This window comes from Plecotus auritus (genome assembly GCF_963455305.1).
Source record: "Plecotus auritus genome assembly, chromosome: 8".
Taxonomy (NCBI): Eukaryota; Metazoa; Chordata; class Mammalia; order Chiroptera; family Vespertilionidae; genus Plecotus; species Plecotus auritus.
The window spans coordinates 33,449,106-33,463,811 of NC_137782.1; positions in this window are offsets into that span (position 1 = coordinate 33,449,106).

Below are 14,706 nucleotides of genomic sequence, written 5' to 3' on the forward strand. Positions count from 1 at the left end.
TAAAGAATCTTCTTATTTTTCCACACAGAACTCCACAATTATTTTATTACCCTTTCCTCTCTTTGGGATTTCTAGAAAATATAAAACTAGAAATTATGCCACCCTAGAATATTCAAATAATTGTTATACTGAATTACCCTAAAATCTTTTTTTCTGGCAATACAGTAAGAAGTAATTTTTTAAAAATTAAAGAACATGTGAAAACAATTTCATAGAAATTCCCTTAATGGTATATAGCAAAGTGAGGGTAAACACTCTGTGCCAATTTTGAAGGTATCTATGTGGCAGGATGGACTGAAACCTGATATGTAAAGTGAGAGCATTAAAAGCCAAAATTCCATTATTTCAGAAATACAGTCTTTCTTTAGCTACCCAGTCCCACTAAGCTGATTATTTAAATTGTGGAGTGTGACATCTATGTCTACTTATGATAATGAGGGGCTTTCTGCATGGACTATGAACCACAGAACCAAGAGGTCATGTTCCTGGGGCTAACACAGACATATGGGCTCAGGAGCTCACACCACTGGCTTCCCTTTCTTTTACTTCTCCTCCCCTACCCTCTCCTCTACTCAGTCTTTGCCTCCTTCTCCTGGTTCTCCCCTTCCTTCCCTCTAATGGCACAAATACTCACAATTGTTCTCTAAAGAATGCTGCAGCCAGGCCACTTTTGTCTGAAGCGTCCTGATCACCTCACCGAGGCTCAATGTACAAACTTGTTTTGGGTTTCAGGCCCAGGCGCCAGAGTAGGGCACCAATACTAGCTCCCTCCCTTCTGCTGGGCACATACCTCTCTGGAGCTTTCTGTCTCCTCTGCAATTGGCTCTTGCAGACACCACAGGGCTTGGAGCAGCAGTCAGGCCTACACATTGAGGCCCAGTCAATGGCAGAGCAAACAGCAATTTTTAGGTCCCCTAACCAATGAGCTAGGAACCTAGCAGACCAGCCCTTTTAGATTTTGCCTCCAACAAGTGTGAGTGTGGAAGAGGCACTGAGCAAATCTGCCCACATCTCCCACCTTGTTCAAATGGGAATCCCGTGAGGGTCTCAGGTTCTGAAGCCCACTGTCCATTTACCTTTGTCCTGGGCTAGCTGCTCAGTCTCTGTTGCTCAGCACCCAAAGAATGCTCCCCGCCACAGCCTGGACTGTCCATTTCACCCACACTTCTTCATTTCCTCTCACCCCCATACCTTCCTTCTTCCCTCAGTTACAGTGGGCTCAGTCCAGACCCTCTTCATCTGTTTGGGATTTTTTTTTTTAACCATGAAGAATATGAAGAGAAAAAATTTTAATGAGCCATATTTTCTCTACCTAGATGACCTCTGTTGATATATATTTTTAATATAAAAGCAATATATGCACATGATCAGAAAAGTCAAGCAGCAGAGAAAGACATTAATATAAAGTGAAATCCCTCTTCCCCAGGGTAGCCATCGCTAACACTTCCTCATGCTGCCTGCTAGAAAAGAAATTATCTGTATGCCAGCATACTGGGTGGGGCAAAAGTAGGTTTACAGATGTATTATTTTTCATACATACAACTGTCAACCTACTTTTACCCCACACTGCATATATTCCTTTATTTAAAAAAAAAAAAAGACTATAGTAGGCTTTTCTATGGACAGCATCCATGTATTTAAGTTTTAACCTTTTATTTTGAAAATATTCAGTCTTACACAAAAGTTGCAAAAATAGTTCTAAAGAATTCTGTACACCCTTTGCCCAGATTTCCAAAGGCCAGATGTTAACATTTGACCACACTTGCTTTATCTTTCTCTCCCCACTTCTATTATTATTTTCCTAAACGGTTTGAGGATAGGTTCCACACATGATGTCTCTTTACCTCTGAATATTTGACAAGGTATTTCCTAAACTTAGGAACACTCTCTTGCATGAACATAGTACAGTTAGACCCTCAGGACATCCACACTGTCAGTGCTCACCTGCATGGAGCACTGACATAGGAGGGGCTGAGCCAGGAGAGGACAGTCTGATCCAACTGAGCCAAACACGTAATAGGAATCCATCACACAGCCTTAGAGGCCAACGTTAGCTTCTCCCTACGAAGACCTCCACATTCCCACATGCTGTCTCATCTACAAATGCAATAGTTTTTATTAGTGTCCCATGGGGTAGTAGTTATAAGTAAAAAGAAAGCTCGGGGGCTTTTTCAATTTTTAGGATGGCATGCATTTGACATTTAATGCTTCAATGACTTAAAGACCAGACTGCTAGTGGTGTAGAGTCTCAGAGCCCATGGGGCTGTGGTTCAGTAGAAAAAAAAATGGGGTATAAATCAAGAGACTTGGCTTTGAGTATTTGTCATCTACCCACCTTGGGAGAGTCACTTAATGGCGGTACCCTCATCTGTAAAATGAGGGCAGGGTGAACTGCACTGCGTATCTGGCTGGGTGGTAACACGGACCGGTTAGTTAATGTAGAGTGAAGCACATCATGAACCGCAAGATGCCGCACACATAAAGAAGTTGCTCTTAGCAGCCCAGCACCACCTGGCCGAATGCAAGGTTCTTATTGTTCAAGGCCGGGTAAGGGTCCTGCTTTCAAAACTGAAGGTCTTGCATCTCGGAGAGCTCCTCAGTCTCAGACAAACAGGGCTGGTTGGTGACCCTACGACAGTGATGGCAAATCAGACCTTAAGTTTGATCCCTCATTGGCCCCAAAGTCATTAACACATTAAGCCTGTACTTCACTTTGTGGAGCAAGGAAATGGGAGAATTAAGAATGGGTTTCTGCCTTGGTGGCTCTTAGAACTACCTGGAAAGTATTTATATTTTTCTACTTGGGGTAACCCACCCCAAACCAATTGCTTATTAAATCACAATATAATTATTAATTCACAATTAGTTATTATTAATTATTGACAATCTCTGGAGGGCCACACCCAGTCATCAGCGTTCCGTTTGATGTTTCGTTGTTGTTGCTGCTGTTTCTCTCCCAGATGATTCCAATGTGTAGCCAATGCCCACAGGTTGGAACTCTGTCCCCACCCCTCTCCCGGGAGGTCCCAGATGGGCCAGGACACTGCACCCTTTAGGACATGGCATCTGCAGGTGGATGTGCTCTGGCTGCCTGACCTCTCTTCCTGCACATCTGCTGTACTTGCTGGCGAGAGTTAAGTGTGCTTGTGTACTGTGGTTGTTGTTAGCATGAGAGGCATGAATGCTAATGGCTTTTATAAGCAACCCATGTATTTCCATGACTAGTTCTGTTGCTAATTAGAAGCAGCAGATGTGGTTTTGTGTGTGTGTGTGTGTTTTGAAATGCCAAGTAAGTAACCAAAGAAGGTGAAAGGGCTGGAGACCACATTGCACCATCTATCAGATGAAGCTCCCTTCCCCCACCCCTGGCCCCCACCCCCTGCTCACCTTCCAGGTGTGTGCGCCCAGACAGCCACAGCAGAGGCTCTGGGTCTCTCCCACGCCACCCTCTTCCCCTGACCCTGCCAGGGAGCCCCAGTGGCTTGGGCAGACTTGTGTGGAGACAAAGGGCTTCTTTCCGCTCTTTGAGAAGGAGGGAGAGGGTAAGCTGCTCTTTAGAACTTTCTGCAAGAATGGGTATGAAAGTACATGCAAAGACAATTTGGGACTAAGGTATAACTTAAATCCACATAAAAAGACTGATTTTAATGCATATTTTCACATTTCAATATGCTATATCCTCCCGTAACTAATACTCAGAGTGTGGGCCTTGTGATTGAAGAAAAGTTGGTTCTGGGCATTCATTAAACTCAGCAGACCCAGATGGCATCAGACGCCCAGGGAGGTGGGGCTGGGCACTGGCCGGGCGAGGCTTTCCCAGGGTTGTCCCTGGCAGCGCCATTTCTGACCTGCTCTTGTCTGGCTGGTGAGTGACTTCACCCTCTGCCCAAAGTTCTTTTATTGTAAACGGGAAGATTCCAACCACTCTGCGAAATGTGAAATGAATCAAACTTTGAAAGGCCAAGTGACGCTCTGAGATGCTGGCTCTCAGGAGCAGCCTGTCTCTGACACAGCAAGCATCCCCAGCAGGGTCTGGCTGTGCCAAATGTTTATCCTCCCCAGAGTAACCCTGGTTACCCCAGACAATGCGCCTTCTGGTACGCCTTCCTGGTCCCCGGCATACAGGCCCTTGCCCAATGAGCAGCTGCCCTGCCTCTGTCCTCCGCTCCACCAGGCCCCCTGCCCAGAATGTTTTCCGACCCTGCCCTCATTATCATCCTCATTATCGGGTGTCTGCCATCCTTCAAGCCCCAGGATGTCCCTTCACTTCCCTGAGGCAGGGTTGCATCCCAGGTCACAGTGATAATAACAGGACACATCCATGGTGCTCAAGCAAGTAGTTTTTATACTTCATTTGTCAGCAAAATGGGACCTGAATTACCGAGGCTACTTATAGTCTTTATGTATCCTACTTAGTAAGAATATCAATACGTCTCTCAATAGAAATATTAACATATTTGATTACAGGAGCAGCCCCAGACCTTGTGAGTGTTACATTATATATGTCACAAGCATCATATGCCCTTTGTGGAACCCGAAAAATTCTGAATTCTGAAACACAGGGTTTCAAATAAGGAGCTCTGCTAATGAACATTATGGGGCTGTTGCTCTGCGCTGGGCCCTCTTCTAAAAGCTGTATACATCTGGTTTCCTGCAGCACAATGTTTTGACACCAAATTAATTACAACAAAACTTTACAAAGAGGGAAAATTACATTAAAATCAGATTGTTGAAGGCCTGTTTGGTTTCTAGGGATTGGGCTACATGGGGTTGACCAGGGCACAGCATTCAAGATTTTTGAGCTTGAGAACGGCAGAATCCTAATGCCTAGGGTTGTTCTGTTCTAACGCCTGCTTGCTATAAGGTGAAGGTTTGTTAGTCAGTGCTGTGTTAACCACTGATAGATGGGGAGGCAGAGGGCAAAACTGTCTTGGAAAGGGGGCCGAGCAAGCACCCAGAAAGAACAGGGTGAGATGTCCGTATAAGGACTCTATCTAGGCTCAGGGCCAATGCTTACCCACAGGAAGCAACAGAGAGTCCCAGCTATCCATTCTGGGAGTGGTGCGGGAGGCAGAGCCTGGGGAGAAGGCAGAATTCTGGTCACCCAGGCAGGGTAAGAGGTAAGCTCGCCTGCAGCAGGAAGGGCTGGGACTGGAGGTGATGAGGCTGGCATCAGCTTCCCCACTGGCCTTTGGGCTCTCTCGGTGACACAGGGTGCTCATCTCCCCCAGGCCCCTGGGGCTCCCTGTGCTGTGTTGAAGCAACAACTTCCCAGGAGGGAAGAGACAATCCACCAGTCAGGGGCTGATAAGGGGGTGCACTTTGTTAACAAACGGCCCCCCCACCCCCCGCCGCCTTGAGGCTGCTCTGTGGAGTCAAGACTGCCCCTCCTGCCAGCACTGTGCTGCCATGCAAGGTGGCTCTGGGGGTCTCAGGTGTAAGCTACAAAGGATAGGGATCACAGGCGTGGCAGGGGCGCTCAGGATGGCTGAGGGAGACGTGTACGAATAGCACATGTGTGTACGAATAGCACATGTGTGTGCGAATAGCACATGTGTGTTGGTACAGATGAGCATGAACGCTAGGTATGTGAGGCATTTTTCCCTGGAAGGAAGAAGGACCAGAAAGACTTTAAGAAACAGATGAAGGATAATAGAAGTTTCGGGGGAAAAAACAAAAAGAGTAATTTTAGCTGTTTTAGCATTTTCCCTTTTAGGTACCTCGCTGTTGAGATGGTCGCAAGGGCTGGAGTTCAAAACCAGGTTGACTCCTGACAGGTTTGAAGCCACCTGGTTCCTGGGCCCTCTCCTGCATGCATTGCCTTGAGCTCCAAAAATGGGCTCCCGCCCTGGGTTTAACTCAGTTTTTCAGTTTCATTGAGATATAATTGACATACAGCCCTGTATAAGTTTAAGGGGTGCTGCATAAGAACTTGACACGCATTTATTGCAAAAAGCTAAACCATGATAAGTTTAGTTACCACCATCTCCTCACATAGTTTCAAAACTTTTCTTTCCTTGTGATGAGAACTTTTAGGGTCTTAGCAACTTTCAAATACGCAATACAGCATTACTGATTATAGTCTTCAGGCTGTTCATTACATCACAAGTTCTAACTTACCATGTAACTGGAAGTTTGTACCTTTGACCCTTCCCCTCCTGCCCTGCCTCTGGTAACCACAAATCTGACCTATTTTTCTATGAGTTTGGTTTTTGTTTGTTTGTTTGTTTTAGACTCTACCTATTAGTGGGATCATACAGTATTTGTCTTTCTCTGATTTATGTCACTTAGTATAATGTCCTCACGGTCCATTCATGCTGTCACAAATGGCAGGATTTCCTTTCTTTTTATGACTGAATAATATCCCATTATTCATATATATATGTGTGTGTATATATATATATATATATATATATATATATATATATATATATATATCAGGTTAAACTAGTAAGTACTTTCTCTAGTCAGAAGAGACAGGGCTCATCATATAAACCCAGGTCCCTGGAGTAAATCAACTGGGGGGAATGAGCATCTCCAGGTGGTAGGCTGGGCAAAGAGAGAGCATCTGCAGAGCTGGCATCAGCAGGGCCGACGGACACTGGGGGACGAAACAGCCCAGTGGTCAACACGAGGTCTCAGGTCCCAAGGCAGGAAGAAAGGAATGTTCCATGGAGAAGGGTAGGTGCCATGTTCCAGGGATGAGGCGATGCCTTTCTCAGACAAAAGCTGCCTGTGTGTTTAAGGTAAAATATAGCAGCTTTGTTCTAAACAATAAAAAAGAAAAAAAAACATGTTTTCTAGCAATAAGAAGAAGACTAGAGATGTAAGGTAGCTTGTGGCAGAGTGAGGGGAGTGGGAAGCAGTACTGAGCAACATGGCAGCAGACAGGAACCTGGAGAGGAAGCCGAGGAGTGCATAATCCCCTCTGGGGTGAGAGAGTAACCATGAACCCAAGGCCCACCCTTCCTGATGCTCAGCTGCTTGCAGCCCAACATCACCCCGACCTTCTCTCTGCTGCCACGCCCAGCTGGGTTGCAGTTGCCCGGGCACTTTGAGGATAAAGGGCTTTGTCCCAACAGGAAGTTGACCCTGAGAAAAAAACAGAGTCACCACAGAGGCAAACTGTGAAAGCCATCAAAAATTCAGGGGACAAGAAATCAACGTGAGAGGTGGTGACAATGAGACCAAACGCTCCTCAAGATGCTTCGCAATGTGGAGGGGGCCAGCCACTTTGTTGCTGAAGATCCAGCAGTGGCTGGAGAGATGCAGGGGTGGGGATGCTTTGATGACTTTCCATTTCTGCTCTTGCTAAACCTTTTCAAATTGAGATTTCTACTTGGAAGAGCCAGGGGAGGTTGGGCCAGTGGCTTTACAAATGTATTTTTTCCGCCTCGGAGTGATTATCCAAGCTGCCTTACCCTAAAGCCTGTGACAAGCAGGTGCAAGGGGCACTGTCAGGGTTGGAAGAAGGCAGTTCGGCTGGACTAGAGTGCACACAGGCCCCTTGCTCCAAGCCCTGAGGCAGGTCCACCCTTCCTGTGGGCGAGAGTACAGTGGAGGCCTGTCCTCATCTCTTCTTCCTGCCTCCCTTCATCCTGTCCCTCTCAGGGCAGTGTACAAAGCCTATGGATGCACTGGCCTGCGTGTCCGAGCTCCTTCCTGTCCATGCCCCTTAAATAGACCTGCGGGAGGAGGAGGGAGGGAAGGTCACATTTCAGGCCTACGGTGACTTCGGAGAGAATAGCAGGATCAGAGGTCTGCGAGCAGGGCTTTCAGGCCTGGGGACCAGGACCATAGCCTAGAGGAGGGGACGCCAGCTCTGGGTGGGCACGCCTCCCCTGGCGTTGGTACCCCTGGCCCTGTGAGAGGGCTCAGCCAGAAGAACAGAGGGGGTGCCTCCTAAGCTGTGGGGCTCTGGCTGGAGCACCAGTTGATGAGCCTAAGCACAACATTGCTCCCTCCAAGGAGCATGTCTTGCAAAGTCTAAACTTCAGCCAGGGCTGGAGAGATTGGCGTGGCCACCACCCAAGCATCAGACATGGTGACCCTGACTGTATCAGTCTGTGGCCCTTCTAACTCTACCTGCAGGTGGCAGCCCTAAATGGCCCTTCTTATATATAAATCTGACCATGACCCCTTAGCATTCCTGTGGCCCTCGAGGTCTGGCCAGGTGCCTGAACATGGATCCACCCAGCTCCATACCACACCTGATGCCCGTCTGTGAGCTCCAGGCCACAGGCTCTGCACGCTCCGCACTGCCCTGCCTCGCGCCTTTGCCCACATCATTCCTGCAACGAAAACGCCTCTGTCTTTAACGCCCCGGCTTCCTTCCTCAGCGCGGTGATCCTCCCACTCATGCCCATGCACTGTCAGTTTTGAACATCCTCAGTGGAAAGTCTCTACCTCTGAAGCTGCCTCTGCTCCCCACCCTCAGAGAACTCCAGCCTCTGGCCACGGTCTGCGCACAGTCACCTGCGGGCCTTGCGTGGAAAACACAAAGCTGGTGCGAGCAGGTCTGAGGCATGTGTGCTGGGCAGAGCGAAGTGCATGTGGCCTGTACCACCGAGGGCACACAAACCCAGCCCTTAGTGGGACGCTTCTTCAGAGAAGAAAGGAGACCTCTGAGAAGCACACCAGGCCACTCCATATGGAAACAGTCTCCAGGTGCTGTTTCCTGGGTGTCCTGCAGGTCTCCTGAGCCCGGGCCCTCGTCACTACCTGTGCAGAGCCCTCCAGGCTCTTTCAATGAGCTCAGCTGACTTCTGAGGACAGGTACCTGCTTCTCTGTGCCCAAGGGCTTTGTTCTGGACGAGAGAGATTATATGTGTCAGGGCCCAGGTGCCAGACAAGTAATATCCCTGGGAGCTTCCCTCCACAAGCCACTCTTCCTCCAGAGCCTCCCCCGCAGGTGGGCAGGAGGCGTGATTTCAGACCAGTTCCCAGATGTTTTGCTGGGACCCCCCTGGCTCAGCAGTGCATCCTCTGTTGGCTGCCTCCCTTCCTTGATATCAATCTCCACTCCCTCCTGGCATTCTCTACCCAGCCCAGATAAACTACCTGGACTGGAATCCTCCTCTCAGAGTCTGCTCTTAAGAGAACCCAAACAAAATAGCCCAATACCAAATTCGAGGACTCTCATGGAGTACCTGCTTTAACCCCCCTTTTTTTTTTCCTGCCTGAGGTCAATATACCTCATACAAAATAAAGTCAATAGCTTGTTTATTTTTAAGAAAAGTGAAATCATTATTTTCTTTGAGAATGCTCCACCTGCAATATGATTGGTCGAGCCCTTGTTTCCACCAGAACCAGTTCTCCAAGATGCTTGCTGAGCAGAGGTGGGAGTGGACAGAGTTCCAGGTGTAACTACTGGGAGTAATGGAGCCTGGACCAGTCCCACGGGCTTGTGGAGCTCCATCACGGAGCTCCTGAGGGACCTCCTTACACAGCCCCTGCTCTAGCAAAACAGTGGCCACTCCCCAGTGGCCTTGCTTTTCTTTTCTTTTTTTTAATATACTTTTTATTGTTGATAGTATTACATATATCTCCCCTTTGCCCCCCTTAACCTCCCTCCTCTCCGCTCCTACCCACCCCTCCATGTCTTCACTACCCTATTACCCTTGTCCATGGGCTATGCCTATAAGTATAATAGGTCTTTGGTTTATCTCTTCTTGTCCCCTCAACCTCACATCGAGGTATGTCTGTCTACTGAAGGGGGCGGGCTTACAAAATGAATTTCATCAGCTCTCAGGAAGCTGATCCATGCTTCACAAGCGAAGCACCCTAATAGCGGCACTGGCTGGAAGGGTTAGCAAGGAAAACCAATCCTAGTGATTCCGGCTCCATCACAGCAGCAGTGAGCAGCAGGGAGCCCTGGGCTAGCAGAGAGCCCACATGCACAATGTGGTTGCTCTGATCCTGGAAAGGCTTGGGGTCGCTGGCAGCTCAAGGTTTGATATGTATTTAAAAAAAACTATTATAAGCATCTATTTATTGCACCAGGCTTGGCCTGCAGCAAATCCCCGCCACCCACCCCATTTGCCATCATACGTCTGCTGAGTACTGTGAATAAATGGGGTTGACTCCTTCAGGCACTGAAATGCCACTGAAATTGAAATGTAATATTTGAACAATAACTCATGTGACACAAGGACACCATAACTTAAAGCATAAAGTATGATCCATCAAAAAGACATAGCCATCATGAACCTCCCTCAAAGCAAAAGTGTTCAGAATTATGAAGAGAATATGACAAATCTGTAATCATAGTAGGAGGCATGCCTCTCTGAGAAATTAATAGATAAATCAACAAAAGTTAAGTAAGCTATAAATGTTTTAAGCAATGAAACTTAAGAGTGTGATTTAATATTATAAATAAATACAAATATCACTTACCCAAGGAAGAAAAATACATTCTTTCAAGTACACATCAAAGATTTGGGAGGGAAAAAAAAATGACCACACATTAAGTAGAAAAGAAGTGTTAATAAATATCAGAGAATTTTCTCTGACAAACTTACAGTTATATTAGAATTCACATATAAAGGTTGTTTAAGAAAATATATGTGAAAACACTAAAATTGCTCTCCTGTATAATTCCAGGGTAACTGAAACCTATAATAAAAATTACAAAATATTTAGAATGGAAGTGAAAGTACTTTGATATTTATTAAAAGTGGTATCTAAAGGAAAATTTACTGCCTTCAAGTATGTATTAAAAAACAAAAAGAATAAACCCATGTCAGTGGACTAATGGCTCAATTTAAAAGCTTGGAAAAAAAACAATAATGTAAACCCAAACAAGGTATAGAATGTAAATAATAAAGATCAATAAAAACAAAAGCCAATCCTTTGAAACAACTAAGTAGGAGAAACGTATAGCCAGACTCATCTAAACAAAGAGAACAAAACTACACAGTAACTAATAAAGACTTTTTAAAATCACAGTAAGATATTATGAATAATTTTCTGCCAACAAATTTGAAAACTTGAAAGAAATGGACAATTTTCTAAAAATATATAAAATTACACATACATTTAAATTAAATTTAAATATGAATGCAAATTTTATTCAAGAAGAAATAGAAAACATAGCTTAAAACATAACCATTACAGAAACTGACCTAGAAATCAAAAGTCTCACACCCAAAAGACACAAGACCCCAGTGGCTGAACAGGCATATTTATGAAAATATGCAAAGGTCTCAAAACCTTTGCAAATTAAGTTCACAGTACAAAAAAAGAACAAAATAAATCATAAAAATATTGCACTTGAGCCCTAGCCTGTGTGGCTCAGTTGGTTGGAGTGTTGTCCCATGCACCAAAAGGTCACCAGTTCAATTCCTAGTCAGGGCACATACCCAGGTTGCAGGTTCTATCCCTGGTTGGGGCAGGTGTGGGAAGCAACCAATCAATGTTTCTCTCTCACATAGATGTCTCTCTCTCTCTCTCTCTCTCTCTCTCTCTCTCTCTCTCTCTCTCTCTCTCCCTTCCCCTATCCCTTCCTCTCTACAATCAATTAAAAAATATATTTGAAAATATTGCACTTGATGCAGGAAAGCAAGGATGACTTGAAATCCGTCTGAAAGAGAGTAAAAGTTGTAACTTACCAATCGTTGGCCAGCAAGAGCAGTGGGGGATCGAATCCAGGTTCTTTTTATTCCCTTTTTTCAGATATGAAAGAAATTTATGTTGAACATGTTCTAATTAATTAAAATATCTTAAAATATACATAAATCTTGTAATCAAAATACCTTCCCTTTTTGAAGCGCATGGTTTATGGCTGCTATTGCTTCAGTCACTAAATGATTCACAGGGTGTAAAATGCCTTACAAATGTCTGATCTATAAATTAGAGGAAAGAGGTGAAAAGGCTCAGTCCTTGCCAGGGAAAAGCCTGTGAGTTGGAGCAAACAGCATCTCGATCACGGCTGCGTTCTGCCTTTTGTAGTGTGCCAGCTGATCTAGGCCTTGGGAGGGAGCTTCTGCTCATTGCCCCAGGGCACCCCATCCTCCCTTAGGGCCCCCGGCCCCCCAGATCATAGTCACAACATGCAGGCCCAACAACCAGGGCCTTCTCTTGCCCACAGCATCTACACTCAGGAAAGAGCCTTCTAGACGTGATGCTTCTGTCCCAGGAAATCACTGGAAGGCTTTTCCAGGAGGCCTGGGGCAGCAAAGGAGAAAAGGTGCCTGTATTGTTGTTCTCTTTTTTTTACACCTAAAATTCATAAAACAAATGAAGGAAGGGAGACAGATAGACAAGAAATCTACACAGCAGTTGTTGGTTGTCTTTCAAGTGATCCCTCAAATTTTTTATGATATTTTCAATACCTTTGTGTTGCTGAAATATTTAAACTATGAAAATAGTTACTATTCCACTGATCAGTGTGGTATTTGGTGCCATATTTATCCAAGACTTGATAAAATTTTCCCATCATCATATCCCTCCACTATTATGTTATACATAGTGGAGAAATGAAAAAAAAATTAATAAACATTATACTAGTAAATGGGATCCTGGTTAGCTCATATTATTCCATTGACACAAGTTGAGCTCAATCATATCAGTATCCTTTCCTGGGGTAGGATTCCAAAGTGGGTCTAGAACAGGGGTGGGCAAACTTTTTGACTTGAGGGCCACAATGGGTTCTTAAACTGGACCGGAGGGCCGGAACAAAAGCATGGATGGAGTGTTTGTGTGAACTAATATAAATTCAAAGTAAAGGAGTGGAGGGGAGAGCAAGAGAACCGGATAGAACAGCCAGATCCGGCCTGCGGGCCGTAGTTTGCCCAAGCGTGGTCTAGAACATGGCAGGGCTGCTGGACCCCTGAGGTGAGGCATATAGGTGTGGAGGGATGAGGAAGAAGGAAAAAAGAGACCACCCTACAAAGAACACAAAGTGCCGATGGCCCCATCTGTCTGAATAATCCATCATTTTCATGCCCAGTCCTGTGACACAAATCAGGTAAGATCATTACCTTGAGGAAAAGATAAGCATTGTTCTATCTCTCATTCTCTGGTCTTTAGTGAAAAGACTAAATCTGTTATCCCATGAAATCTAAAATAAGCGAAAATGAACTTTAGTTATTAGAAGCCACTGAGATTTGGGGGTTATTTGTTCTACAGCTTGCCTAGTAGAAGCTGGTTAACAAAAGCACTTCAGCTCAAATTAGCATATGAAGGCTCTAGTCAAGAGCAGGACCCAGGAAAATCAAACTCGATTGGAATAGAGAGGGGAAAATGGAAACCCATCTGATTCGGTCCTGCTGAAAAGTGGAAGCTGGTTTCAGCAGCAAGGGAGTAGAGCTCCCTGGATTATGAGGAGTAGAGCACAAGCTTGCAGGCAGGTGTGCACATATCTGAAGTTCACGGCCAGCATTTCTTCATCTCTTCACGAGGTCTGTGTGGATCCTTAAAAACCAGGAAGGGCTGAGTCAGCAGCGGCCAGATGTCTTCATCTTCAGAGGAGGAGATGGAAGGGTCCACAGTAAAGCAGGGAACCACAGTTTGTACTTATCATTCCATTATCCACATTTACACTTTTCTTTTCAACCACTTTAAAAAAAATGTCCAGAAAGTCCAATGGTGCCAAGTTTCAAAACCAGGTAGTCATTAGCCTGAGTGAAATTGACATTGATCACAGACTGGTCCTTTTCAGGTTTCTTTTATATCTTCAAAAGCCCAGGCTTCCCGTCCCATCTAGGACATTAAAAAAATATATATACACCCAAAGAATAGTCTTTCAAGTGCATTGCCACTGCAATTAGATGATTATTATCCTGACTATTAATTACTATTATGGTTACAATTGGCATAATTTCTATACTTTTCTGTGTGCCAGTCCAATCCTTCACCTCGCACCGCAGCCACCGCTGTGTTTTGCCTGGGAAACAGACGTCCACATGTGGATCTGAACAGGCATGGACACTAAAGGCAGCAGCCATGCAGATCTAAGCAGAGCTGAGCATGCTGGAGAACAGGTGACCAGATCAAAGGCAGGTGAGCAGGTTTTCATCCCTAGGAAGATTAGCATGCACAGGCCCAGGCGCTTGTTGAGAAAGCACAGTTTCATGAAATCATTTCCCCCGGTGATGCCTAGGGAAGCTCAGCCTTCCATTTTTCTTCTCCATCTTCAACTTTCAGAGTCTTTCCCTGAATTCTTAGGCTCTGGTCAGCAAAAGAGGGAAGGTGAGAGCATAGAAGATCACATGTGGGAAGTCATTTAGAGCTAGGAATAGCCAGATCTCACTTTTGCCCACATTGGCCAGACTTGATGACATGGCCAAAGCATCAGAGCAAAGGAAGTGGGGTTGAATGAACACGTAGCAGGAGGCAAGACCAAGCATCAGCTCCTGGGAGCAAATATGACCACAGAACATGAGAGTTGAGGCATTGGGGTGGAAAGAGGCCCCACAAGCAGGAAAAGATTTAAAAAACAGGAAGCAGGAGGACTCTGGTGGCACAGTGGCTCATGGTCATGCCACGTGGGCCTCTACCAAAGGATCTGCGTGTACCAGGACTGGACTGGACAGGGTGGAGATGGCATTGGAAAAACAAGGGGCAAAGCGTGTTTGGAGCAGGCTCAAGGAAGATGCAATAAAAGCCAGTAGAGGACAACAACAAACACAAGAGACAGGGTGCAATGCCGTCAATGCAGCTCCTGTGGCGTGTGTGTCTGTGATAAAGAGTTATTCAGAGAAGCCA